Below are 14,808 nucleotides of genomic sequence, written 5' to 3'. Positions count from 1 at the left end.
ATGGAAATTTAATCTCTGTACTTTTTTCTTCAAAACCTGGTGAGTGACAATTTAATTTTTTTTATTTATGGACTTTGTCTTTAAATTGAGTAGTCCATTGTACTGATGACTTGTATGGAGTGCGAACAACTTGGATTAATATATATATATATATATATATATATATATATACACAGGTTCGTAATTGTAGCTATTGCAGTCGTATGGATATAGGATACCTGGGTACTAAATACAGTGATTGGTAAAGTTCTGATATATTGGTTAAGTCCAGTGGATAATAATTATCCTGCAAATTATAATGTTACTACCAGCTTTAGGCAATGATGATAATGATACTAATTAGCAATGGTTCCAGTCTGCTTGGGAGTCCAACACAATTACTTGAATCCTTGGCCTCTGGTCCCGATGTTAAAATGTGCTGGTGTTTCCAATCCAGATAATTTTCTGAAATTCCCAATGACGTAACCCAGTGTCCAAATAATAGCTATCTAATGCATTTACAGTGCCTTGAAAAAGTATTCACACCCCTTTGCATTTTTCATGTTTTGTTGCCTCACAACCAGGAATTAAAATTGATTGTTTGAAGGTGTGCATCATTTCATTCACAGAACATGCCTACAAATGTGAAGTTGTTTTTTTTTATATTGTGAATCAAGCAACATTTAGGACAACATAACAGAAAACTTCAGCATGCATAACTATTCACCCCCCTAAAATCAGTACTTTGTCGAACCACCTTTTGTGGCAATTACAGCTGCAAGTCGCTTTGGATAAGTCTCTATGAGCTTGCCACATCTTGCCCCTAGGATTTTTGCCCATTCCTCAAGGCAAAACTCCTCCAGCTCCATCATGTTGGAAGGTTTCCACTTGTGAACAGCAATCTTCAAGTCTGACCACAGATTGTCAATTGGATTGAGATCTGGGTTTTGACTAGGCCATTCCAACACATTTAAATGTTTCCTCTTAAACCACTCCATTGTTGCTTTAGCATTATGCTTTGGGTCATTGTCCTGCTGGAAGGTGAACCTCCGTCCCAGTCTCAAATCACAAACAGACTGAAACAGGTTTTGCTCAAGAATATCCCTGTTTTTAGCACCACCCATCTTTCCCTCAACTCAGATAAGTTTCCCAGTCCCTGCTGCTGAAAAACATCCACACAGCATGATGCTGCCACCACCATGTTTCACTGTGGGGATGTGTTCTTGGGGTGATGGGATGTATTGGGTTTGCGCCAGACATAGCATTTTACTTGGTGGCCAAAAAGTTCAAAGACCAGAGCACCTTACTCCATACATTTGGGGAGTCACAAAAATGCCTTTTGGCAAACTCAAATCGTGTCTTCTTATTTTTATCACGAAGTAATGGCCTTTTTCTGGCCACTGTGGTCACATGCACAGATACACCAGTCTCTGCTGTGGAAGTCTGCAGCTCTATCAGGGTTAACTTTGTTCTCTGTGCTACCTCTCTGATTAATGCCCTCATTGCCCGGACTGTGAGTTTTGGTGGGAGGCCTTCTCTTGGCAGGTTTTTTGTGATACCATGTTCTTTCCATTTGATGATGATGGATTTGATGGTGCTTCGGGGGATCATCAAAGATTTTATGAATACCTAATTAATCTCTATACCTTAAATGTTGCTATTTAGCTTTATGAATAGTCGCACATAAAATAAACACTTTCAGATCTTGAGTGTGGTTCCAAAGCACAAAAAGTTATTATTCACAAATACAAAGGTTTTACGCACTGTGATCTAGACAATAAGTGCAAAGGGTTATTCATTCATTAAAGTAAGTCAATACATATGCAAGCGGTCTGAATCGAGATCCCGGCATCAAAGATGAAGCCTCCGTCACAAGAAAGAAGATGACTGACTAGCTAGGGTCAGAGCAATTGAATATATACCCTAAACAGAGATATGCAACACAATAGACATGAGTTGGTATAATCCCATTGGTTCTTCCTTGTGGATCGTCTGTAATGATACAGTTCATAGGTCCATTTGTATTTCAGTACTGCAGCCTTCCAACAGTCCTTTGTGTGTATTTTCCCACCTGGAAACAAGTCTATACTGGCTATTTACATTGCATTACATGAAATATTTCAATGCCTATCTCTCTATGATCCATATCTTGGAGACGCATGTTGCGATCATCTTGCCAATGGAGCCGAAGATCTGCAAATACACAGTGGCTTAGAATGGTACCAAACACAGTCTGCTTATCATGTACTAAACCTTAGATATCAAATAACATGTACAGTATTTCACAACATTACTGATAATAAATAAAACCTTTAATATTAATCTTAATACTACGGAACCTTTTAGTATAATTGTGTAATGTGTAAGTATAGGGATATTTAAGAGAAGACGCTAGTTAGCGTTGTGCGTATATGTGTTTGTGAAGCATACCATAGTACATGTTTTGCAGGGTTGTTCTTATTATGGGTTTGATACATGTGGGTATGGTTTCAATAAGGACTTTTAATAGGGTTCTATTGCATAGGAGTCACATGATGCTTAATAATAACATCGCTGTATGTACTTATTATTGTGTGAGTTTTAGCTAAAATGGCATTGTGCAACCAGTCACAAAATGGCGTCTTGTTGCCATTCACAAGATGGCGTCATACAGATTTTGATTTTAAGAGATTCTGACTCAGCCAACTATCAAGCTTTGACTGTCCACCCTTTGATAGCCAATCAAACGCTATCACAACCTGTCTAGAATCTGTTTAACCATGCATGATAATATACTATTTAATGTTATTATGGTATGACACAGTTTGGTCATTTGTACCATTAAATAATGCGCCTCTGGAAGGGACATAAAACTGCCCTTATACGCACACCACGGATCTGTACAAGATCATGGGAAAGATTTGGGGATGCACCTAACCTATAAGGGAAGTCTTGAAGGGGGATTGGGACTGCATTATCTAGGATGTTTTAAAATAACATCAACAATATATCTATGCTTTGCCAAACAAAACTAGATTATATTATATATGGTACATTCTAATTCAGGATTGTAATACAATTATTCCTTGACCTTGATATCCATATCACCGTTGCTTGCCATCACCATCTCGATTTCTCTGTTCGCCCTAATACATTTTCTGCACTTCAACACATTAGCAACACATCTGACACATAAGCCAATTACTAAGGTGACACTCATTATACTATAAGTATCAGAAGTTTAACCACTGTAGCAACCAATTCCTGGGCCCACTCTCCTAGATCGGAGAACCATTTCACTTGGTTGAACCATGTGAACCACTCTTCTACCTTTTCCTCAACTTCAATCAATGAAGCATTATGGTTCTTCCAAAATTCCCATTTTAGCTGCAGAATTTCGTCCATCTTCTGGTATATTACCTCCTTGGGGTCTCTGGTATTATTAGTAATATATGTGCAGCAGTTTACACTGAACTGGGTGGCCAATGTGACACAGTACCCTCCTGTGACAGCTGTTAAATAATTTAACACTAGTCTATGTTGCACAAGTTCCTTCTTATAAGCTTGTAACTCTTTAGCTGTATACCTAAATGTGTCATCATACATCTCGGTGATATCATCTATTAATTTAGCAAGATCTTGGATGTATCTAAAATTTAAAGTACCCCAAGCGATCCTGGTGTGATCTAGTGCTACCAAAACTTGGAAACCAGTTGTCTCACTAATCAACTGTGTAGCTTTATGTATGTCACTAGGTATCATGTTTTTTTTTGTCACAGTGTTCATAATATGTATGAAGACATGGGGATGATGTGATTTTATGAATACCAAGCATTTTGCCATGTGTAAGGGTCATAACTTCTGGAAGTATTCTTCCCAAGTAACATAAACCTTCTGAACTCGGAGAGAGCCACTTATACACTTTTCTTCCACATATAAAATATACATCATCGGGGAGAACATAAGGGATAGAAAACATCATAATTGTTAAACACACTTCCCTATTAAGTGATCCTATTTCAGGTTCTCCCATTTGATCAATACATGTTTCTGGTTGTATAACCATGGCACAGTACCCTCCTGGTACCCTACCAACCATTTCTTTAGTATCACTAAGTGTATACCGATACCTAAACTGTCTCCCATTTAACCTAATTGTGTGTAACAGTTCAAAGTTTACAGGCTCATTATCAGCTCTTAATGAGGTCATCGTCTTATTATTCCCCGTTACCTCCCAACTCCCTTGTTTATTGGAGTTGGTGATGTTCAAACATAAAAGTGATCTATCAACCTGATACTGCTGAAGTTTGAAATGAGGTGGTTTGGACATAAGAAATTTTCCATCCAGTGCTTTCCCTTTTTGCAGTTCTAAGAACTCAGAGGCATTTAATGGAAATGGCACTAATCCTACATTATGCTGTCCATGGGGCACAAGAGAGCACACCCACCTTGATTTAAAAATTTGCTGCAGTGAGTGGAATGGACCCAGGTATCTCTCTCAGCCATCTTCAAGGATGTAGTACAGTGTGCTGGAGGGCAAATCCCTTTTTCTGTGTTCAGTGTAAACCCCGCCCTTTACAAGCACCTGTGCTATGTCATTAAGCTGATATGAGCAACCACCATATTTTTTGTTTGCAGTCTTGAGAGGCATGAAGGGATCCAGCATTAGGAGGAGGTGCTGGTCCTTATAGTGCCATGTGGAGGTTTCTGGGGTACCTCCAAGGTGAGTTAGCTCTCAGCTTATACATGTGCTGTTATCATGCAGTACACCAATTTGTAATTATATGACTCAGAGTGGGTGCTACTAATATGTAGCAATAATTATTTTGGGGTGAGCATTTGGGAGTGGGGCCCCCAGAGTTGTTCTGGCTGGACCTTTTTTAATGCATCACCATTTATATCACATAGAATATTTTTATCACATCTCTAATTGTTTGTTTATTATTTATGTCATTTTAATTCTTTCACATTTCATTAACACTTATTGATTTATCTTTACACATCTATCCTTTACACTTCACTATCACCTTTTTTCCCCTTTTCGTGTGATGTCCTGGGGATGGTCCTTGGCTGGAATTTTTTGGGGTACCTTGCTTCTTGGATGTGAACCCCTTAATGTTAGGGAAGCCAGTATAGAGAAGCCTTGATAATTGGCCTGGCGCTTATTCATATATTTGCAAATGTATGTAACTAATACCTCTGAATCTCTATTATTATGTAGGATTTAAGTATTTTTTGTTGATTTTGCTACAGTGTGCTAGAGGGCAAATCCCTATTTTCTGTGTTCAGTGTAAACCCCGCCCTTTACAAGCACCTGTGCTATGTCATTAAGCTGATATGAGCAACCACCATATTTTTTGTTTGCAGGATGTAGTACTTGATAGCAGCACCTGGTATGGAACTTCCCACCAATCTCAGGCAACATAAATGTTAGAAATTTCTGATCATAACAAATTCTCCATGTTTGACATCATGACAGTCTGTTTCTGGCATATCGGGTGACAACAATTTCAATTTCTGCTGCTGCTATTTCAACTGTTTACTCATTGTTATAAGATACTTTATAGTGACCTTGTTGTTACTTTTCAGATCTTCCTGTGGACTTACAATCAAATGAGGTTGTCTACTAAACAGTATTTCAAAGGGCGACAGATTAAGATGAGGTCTAGGAGTTGTCCTTATGCTATAAAGGACTAATGGTAATGCTTCTGGCCATCCCAGTCCAGTCTCTGCCATGATCTTACTTAATTTATTCTTAATAGTACCATTCACTCTCTCCACCTTTGCACTGGCCTGTGGTCGATAGGGGGTGTGAAGTTTACTATTAATACACGTTAATTTACACATAATCTGGAAGACATCACCTGTGAAATGAGTACCCCTATCACTTTCAATAATTTTAGGGATACCGTATCTGCATACAAACTCCTGTACAATCTTTTAGCAGTGAACACAGTAGTAGTAGTGGCAGCTGGATAAGCCTCTACCCAATTAGAAAATACATCGGTACAAATTAATACATACTTGAGATTCCTGCAGGGTGGTAATTGGATGAAATCAATTTGTATTATCTGAAAAGGTCCATCTGTCGGAGGGATGTGGGATTGTTCAGTTAGTATTGTTTTTCCAACATTCTTCCTCAAGCATGTCAAACAGGACATTGCCCTCTTTTAAGCTTGGGAAGAGAAGCCCGGTGCACACCAATATGCCCTGACCAACTTGCACAAACCTTGCTTTCCCAGGTGAGTCAGACCGTGCACTGCCTCAGCCAAGCTCGGGTAAAATGCATTGGGTACCACCGGCTTACCTTGTCCATCTCTTCAGAGGACTCCTGTCCACATCCTTTAGATCTCCAGACTGCCTTTTCGTGGATGGAACACACATTTTGCATCTCAATTAATTTCTGCATATCAATCGTTTGAAAAATCATCATTTGTTCAATTGGTATATTCATTTTCAACCCTGCTGTCCATTTGGCAGCTTCATCTGCTCTGTTATTCCCTAGTGACACTGGATCATCCTCATATGTATAGGCTTTGCATTTTATGATGGCCATTGCCTTTGGCATTTGAATCACTGTCAATAGTCCTTTTATATGTTTTGAGTGTGTGACTGGTGTGTCTGCTGCTGTCATAAAATTTCTAAGATGCCATAGAGCTCCGAAATCATGTACTACCCCAAAGGCGTACCTATAGTCAGTGTAAATGTTAGCAGATTTGCCTGCTGCCAATTCACACGCTCTTCTTAGTGCCACTAACTCTGCCACTTGGGCTGAGTGAGGAGGACCAAGGGGTTTGGCTTCTATGACATCCTCGTCATTTATGACAGCATGACCTGTATATAATTCTCCTGTGTCAGTTTGTCTATGACAACTCCCATCTGTGTAAAATATCAAATCTGCATTCTCTAAAGGTGTATCACGTATGTCAGGCCTAGCTGTAAAAGTTTGATTCAAATAATCCTTACAATCATGTTGATCAGTACCCCTGCAAAACTCACCTTCTGCCAGAGACTCACCTTCTACACTGTGCATTCCGATGCACATATGGTAAGTACGTTGCACCGTTTAATGGTGATGTTTGCAGGTGCTATCAGGGCAGTTCCCATTTTGTGAACCTAGCTGAGGAGACATGTCTGGTTTGGGCTGAATTCAGCAAGGCAGATACTGCATGGGGTGTATAGACAATTGTATCATGTCCTATCACTACGTCTTCACTCTTGTTTACCAAAAGAGCATTTACAGCAACACTTCTTAAACACATTGGGAGTGTTCTTACCACAATGTCCAATTGGGCATTGTAGTATGCGACAGTGCTGCTAGAGTCACCATGTTTTTGGGTGAGGACACCTGCTGAACAACCATTGGCTTCTGTCCAATATAACTCAAAGGGTTTTTCATAGTCAGGTATTCCCAATGCAGGTGCTCTTTTCAGACTATCCTTTAGATGAAGGAAAACCTGCTCTGTTTCCTCTGTGTGTATGACACGATTGGGCTTTGAGGAAGAGGCTAAATCCTGTAATGGCAAGGCCAAAATAGAATTACCTGGGATCCACATTCTGCAGTATCCACACATTCCCAAGAAGGTACGAATTTGCTGTTGGTTTTGTGGCAGTGTCATGGTCTGTATGGCTTGAATTCTATCAGTACTCAGGTGTCATAGGCCCTGGGTCAGGCACTGTCCTAAGTATTTAACCTTAGCCTGGCATGGCTGTAATTTGTCCTTAGGAACCTTGTGTCCTGTTTGTGTGAGATGAAGCAACAAATGTTTAGTATCATTTAAACATGACATAAATGAATTAGAACACAACAAAAAATTGTCCACATATTGTATTAGAACAGATCCATTGGCAGGTTGAAAAGATTGCAAACAGTCATGTATGGCCTGGGAGAAGATACTGGGGCTGTCTATGAAACCCTGGGGAAATCGTGTCCATGTGTATTATACCCCCTTTTATGTAACGGCAAATAGGTACTGACAGTCAGGATGAAGGGGAAAAGAGAAGAAAGCAGAATAGAGGTCAATGACAGTGAAGTGAGTGGCAGTTGGTGGGATCTGCATAAAGATGACAGCTGGATTTGGCACTATGGGGAATTGGCTCTCAACTACTTTATTAACCCCTCTTGTCTTGTCTTGTACTAATCTATAGCCCCTCCCACCCAGCCTTCTTTACTGGAAAAATTGGACTATTGGCTACACTTGCTGTGTAACAGGTTTTAACAGGTACTGGGGAATTTTTGGAGCTTGCCTACCACTTTTTCGATTTACCATTATGGCAGCTACGTTTGCCATTAATCCAGTGTCCTGTCCATCTTTTATCCAAAAGGAACTTGATATTTGAGATAACATCTGTTCTACCTGAGATGGATTTTTATCTGAAACAGTAGAGTGGAAAATTAACCTTTGGGGAGTGTCCAACATTTCCCTCACCTCATGCGCAACTCTCTCTGGGATATCTAAAAATATACCATCAGGGGTACAGTAAATGACACATCCCATTTTATACAACAAATCCCTTCCCAGTAGGTTAGTAGGGGCCGCTGCTGCAAGGAGAAAAGAGTGCCTGGCATGCAATAAACCAATAGTAACCTCTGCAGATTTGGTTAAAAGATAGTGTTTCACTTTACCCATTACACTCATTGCTGGTACTGTCTGGCTGGTTACCTGTAAATTGGATGAATAATTTAGCACTGACCTGGTCACCCCTGTGTCTACAAGAAAATTATATTTGGTACCAGCTACATAAATTATCATTTCATGTTCTTCACTAGAATCCACAGTTAACCTGACTGGCTGTAGACTAAAGGTGTGACCTGACCCCTGGAGCTGACTGTCCTCCTTAATACAGCATTTATGGCCACAATGTGTGCAGGTGATAGCTGAGACTGTTCTGACTGTGGTGGGTGCCCCTCCTGTTGGTACCTAGGGATTCCCTGGTTTACTAATTTCCACTGCCTAGCTTTGCAAAACTTACTTATGTGGCCCTCTTTGTTACATCTAAAACACCTTCGTAAGTGACGTGTTTTGAAAGGTTGTTGTTGTGTAGGTGGGGAGTGTGGAAAGATTGAGGTTGGGTATGAGAATATGAGTTTGGACATTGTGTGGGGTGAGTGTATTTTGGCCGTGTGTTATAGGAGCATTGCTGTGGTATTTGCATTACTTCTAGACCTTGAATACTAATAGCCATTAGTTTCTCACCCTCATTTCTATCTTCCTAAGGATGTTCTTATCATGTTCAATTGCAGATTCCCTGAGTGTGTCTACAGTAATTCCCCTCCACCCAGAAAGTGAGGTCTGAACCCTGGTCTTTAGGATGTCTTTAAGACCATCCATATACACTGTTACTGTCATTTCCCTGTGATGAGTATCGTCTTTAATATCTTCTATACCTGTGTATTGGGTAATAGTCTGCAGAGCTTGGTTAAAACAGTCTGCTGCAGACTCACTCTCCTTCTGTTTAATTGCAAAAATTTGACTCCAATTAACTACTACCGGGAAATATATGGCTAATTGGGTGACAATATGGGTTATGTTATTTTGTTTGTCTTCATCAGTTATGGGAATATATCCATCCAATACACAAGACATGATAAACTTTTCACATCGGTACTGTGTGGTAGACATGCCTGTAGTACCACTCGCCAATCCTTGTTGGTTGGCTCATGAGCATTACCTAAATCCCTTACAAATTTTTAGCATTTTGCTAACTCCTTCCTTGGGTCTGGGAAATCTGTCTTTATAGAATGTAGCTCTGCTCTCGTCCATGGACAATGCATTGCTACATCCCTCATGGCTACAATACCCTGTGCGTCCGGATTCCCATTGGGAACAGTTACTGTCCAGACGGGGTGGATGCCTACTGCACCACTACCTGTGGCCTTGTTACCTGGTCAAGGGTTCAGCATACTACTTCTACGTATGAGATTAAAAATCTCTGTTACTGTTGCTGCGGGTGTTAATATTTCCTGCATGATCAATGGTGAGACCATCTCCCTTACTGGTGCTGATGGGGTAATTACCTGCGCTTGTTGTGGTGGTACATTTAACATTTGTGTTACATGGGAAAGAGCGGACATTACAACAGGTTCATCATCTGCATTATAAACATGTTCCTTATAGTTACTCAGGAGAGGGTACAAGTTACTTGTTACATTTTTAAGATTTTTGAGATCAACTGTACCTTCACCACTATCCGCATAGGGCGAAGGTGGTGTGAGTGTGTTAACAATACCTTCTGCAATGCTACTTTGCTGTGCGTGCTCGTTCCCTTTAGTGCACACGCTGTTTTGCATTGTGCATATGACGCTCCCTAGCGCCGTGCACGCACCGCTTCTTTGCATCACATACACACCGCTATGCCATATGTTCCCCTCCTGCTTTCACAACTTTAAACAGTCATTAAATTTTACCCTTTTATTTAGAGACTTCCTAAACAAATACTGTCTCTAACATTGTTCAAAACCTCCAAATCAAAACTACCAATCTTGGGAAAAGGCTTTCTATTTTTCTTGGTAATCTTGACCCATATGTTACAATATGCCGTAGCGTACGCACCATACTTTTTAAACATAACATACCTGGCCGACCCAAGTGGCCCTTCCAACAGCAGCACATCATCGACCATTTCCAGAGGTTTCTTAGCCCCATCTGAGGAAACACTTAGCAACTTCCAGAAAATTTTGATTGGTGAACAATATTTGAAGAGAGCTAATGTTCCCGCACTCCTCTCCCACTATGCACTGATTTCCTGCCCTTAGGGATTGTTTGCATAAAAGAGGAGTAAAATAACCTGCTTTGTGAGCTATTTTACTCATGGTAAATCAATTAAGCTTTACCACTCTGCTTCCTGCTTCAAGTTTACTCCCAGGCCGGCAGTATTTAGAAGTTACTACAAAAAACCTGACCAGTGGTTTCACTCCCACTATGACCCACTTCACATTCACAGTTTACATAAACTAAGCGGTTCTATCATGCTGCCCAAGGACCCTAACTGATCAATGGACTTTGCGATTAATTGGTGTTCGGACCGAGAAAAACCCTTGTTTCTCGATAAACTACAAAGTACCTGCTTTGTACACTGGCCCAGTAGTTTGTATAGCTTCGTCAGGCTCCTATCGAGTTTCAATGAGGTTTAACAGACACTAACCTCCACTATGCTTAACAGACAGTAACCTACACACACATGCATGCTTCAATCACATACCCCATTTCTGCGCAGAAAAAACAAACCTTTTCCCTAAGTATAGCAGTATAATTCAGAGGTTTAACAGGTATACACTCTATGAATACAATGACCTTTTGAACATGTGGCAGCAATACAGAAAACATGCAGATGCTATTGTGCGACTTACCCCCTAACACAATACTTTAACAATGAAGGAAAACACACTTTTCCTTTCTCATCCCTGGTTCTAAACAACGCTCCTTGAACTCACACAATAACGGGTAGCGGTCTCTCAGCAACCAAGTGGTAGCAGGTTTTTGAAGGCAAAGCGTTCTTTTTTGCTTATAGTGCCTTCTACCCTTTTGGTGAGAGATCAATACCGAGTGTTACCGTGTAAAATGGTATCATGATTTCACTCTATGGGCCCCCAACTAAACACTTTCAGACCTTGAGTGTGGTTCCAAAGCACAAAAAGTTATTATTCACATATTCAAAGGTATTACACACTGTGATCTAGACAATGAGTGCAAAGGGTTATTACATTCATTAAGGTACAGTCAATTCATACGCAAGAACTCTGAATCCAGATCCCGGGATCAAAGATGAAACCTCCATCACAAGAAAGAAGAAGATGACTGACTAGCTAGGGTCAGAGTGCTTGAATATATACCCTAAACAGAGATAGGCAACACAATAGACATGAGTTGGTATAATCCCATTGGTTCTTCCTCGTGGATCTTCTGTAACTATACAGTTCACAGGTCCATTTGTATTTCAGTAGTTCAGCCTTCCAACAGCCCTTTGTGTGTATTTTCCCACCTGGAAACAAGTCTAAACTGGCTATTTACATTGCATTACATGAAACATTTCAATGCCTATCTCTTGTTTATGTTACCCATAACCTGGTGTTGTTCCATAATAAGTAATATTCTCCAAACCAGTATACTTAAGAATTTGTCATTTTATTAATTAATTAAATAATTAGATCAAGCCCTTTTAACTGGGACATATTCTCCCAGGGTTATAATGCAGGAATAACAATGATTGACATTGTCACACAGTACTTATACATTATTACAATATTCACATTATACGCCCCTTTCATACACCCACTAACATTATCAGATAGACAAAGCTTATTTTTGTTAACTCCTCCTTAGCAATCAGACTCGAAACTGAATTCCTTTTGAGTGATACTCATGGAGTGCTGCATCCCATATTTAGTCAAAATAGTTTCCCCAGCACAAGGACACATATATGGGCATGATCTTGTTCACTTTGTTAGATAAACAGTTTCCCTAGGGTGCGGCCTTAAAGACATCACACTAGTTTCCATTTAAATCTGAGTTTGGACAGAGAAACAAAATGAAAGTACCAATGCCCTATTAAATCTCATGTACTGCTTCATTATACAGCATAAAGCATATGTAACTATGGAATTATGTAAATTAGTCTTCGACAGCTCCACCCTTAGATAAGCACATTAATTACATGTGCTATATCTCATCTCCATCTCTTGTATGTTTTCATTTTTAAAGTAGCCATCTGAATACAGCATAGGCCAACTACAAAGAAATCAGGATTAAGATTTCAAGAATAAACTTTGTCTGTACATAAAATATGTTAAAAAACATTTGTAAACTTGAAAATCAAAAATTAGTATCTAATCATGATCATCATAAATCACTTTAGAGTCTCTATCACAATGTATACATAGAAATTCTTCTTTTATAGTATAAGCCTCATTTATTCAATTGATAATAATGGTTTCTTTATCTGTAGTATTATTGGTCAAATAACTTCAACATTGAATTTCAAGATTTGTATAAAAGTTCAATAATATCCTCCAGTCTGTACAATTAAGCAATCAATTATGGTGGTGTTGGTTGTAGTAATAGTTCATTCCAAAATATTTTAATAAATGTCCAACATATATGAATGTCTTATCATATAAAGTCCAGTATCATTGTCAATAAATTTGTCCAGTTCAACAATTTCATGTTGATTATTCAAATATCCCCAATTATCATACGCAAGGATGTTAGCAAAGTTGTTTCCAACATGATGTCTCACTGAAGTATCAATCAGAGAAATTTATTTGTATTCACTGGATCAATATCTCTTGTAAAACGTCTGGCATCCTGCAAAAGAACTTATCACAAATTATTATGAGTTATAACATACAATTGTAGTATCATTTTGCCTACAAAGGAAATATCTTCTGAATTAATTGGCAATAATTTGTAAGCATACTTTCCTCATTGGTAATAAAGATTATCTGGTAACAAGAAAATAACATCAAACCCAAATATGGTAGTAATTAGCATTACTAACATGTCTGAACTATATAATCTGTATCACTATTTGGAACACTCAATATTGGAACTAATCCCTAGCAGTGTATAATCAAATGCCTCATTGTAAAAAATACATTGTACATAATAAGCATTTAGTCCTTTTAAAATCTTCCTTACATTGTTCATTATAGCAAAGAATTTAAGGTTGTACACAGTAAAGATTTTATTACAATATTCTGATTCAAAGTTTTCTACTTGTATTGGACTAGTAAACATTCCTGTAGTTATTCAAATCTGAGGTGTAGTCTGCTTCATTTCATATACTTTCTTATTAAAACAAAATGGAATGCATTCACTTACATATGGAAATAACATAATTATTAGTGGTTTTTTTTTTCAAGTTATAGTTATCAGTAACCCCTTTTCCTGTTTACAACTTCTTTCACAATTCTCGCATGTTTTTATGTTAATTATCTTAGTATTTTCAGTATATTTCAACTCAAGAATGGTTCCATTTAATACTTTACTCATCAATGAATATTTTTTTAGAATTGGATACTCTTTTGAATAATATCCATACACCATAGTATACATCTTTCTTCTGGTTTAGTACAGTAAATGCCAATGCACTTTTCAATAGATGATAAATCAGATTTCTGATACCGATCATTTTCCCTGCTTAGAAAAGAGGAAGGAAAGGACTTATTAGAATAACCCCATCATCCACACTACTGGATGTGTAGTCATACCAGACCATGAACCCTTGCTCGCCCTCTCTCCAAAATAAAAATAAGTCTCAATGTTGCAATAAACATGATTGTTTCCATCATGCAGCTAAGAAAAATTATGGTTCCTTTGTCATCAGTCTATATCATAGTCTATTGTGAGCAATAATCTCCATCTTGATTGAAGAGTTCTCATAGTCTTATATCACAGTCTTTATAGCTCAGTCTCTATATCAACACTTGAGTCTGAGAATAAGTCCCCTTTAAGCTCGGATCTCTCTCTGACCTTTTTTAATGTGAGCCATGAATCCAGGTGTCCTTCTCAGCAATCTTTATAGCTGTATCTGTTGTCAGCATTACTTTGCCATGCCAAGGACCATCCCATTGATCTGTAAGGGAACCAGAATGTAACAAATTTCTCATCATACCATCATAGTCTCTAGACTGTATTTCATCTTCTGCATCAAATGCTGATGTTGGCTGAATATCCTGTTGAGCTTCCCCAAAAGTCATCTTGTTGTAGCTGCTTAGACAATTGTATAAAATATTGAACAGTCAAATCATGTTGTAATCTCAAATCAGTCTTTCGTTTAGTAACACATCTTGATTGTAGTTCAAAAAAATTAATAATAAGGAGAGATTGAGATAAGGCTCAGGTGTGATTC

This window comes from Taudactylus pleione, unplaced genomic scaffold (assembly GCF_031769625.1).
Source record: "Taudactylus pleione unplaced genomic scaffold, aTauple2 ptg000151l, whole genome shotgun sequence".
Classification (NCBI taxonomy): domain Eukaryota; kingdom Metazoa; phylum Chordata; class Amphibia; order Anura; family Myobatrachidae; genus Taudactylus; species Taudactylus pleione.
The sequence above is the reverse complement of the archived record's forward strand: the minus strand, read 5'-3'. Positions refer to the sequence as shown.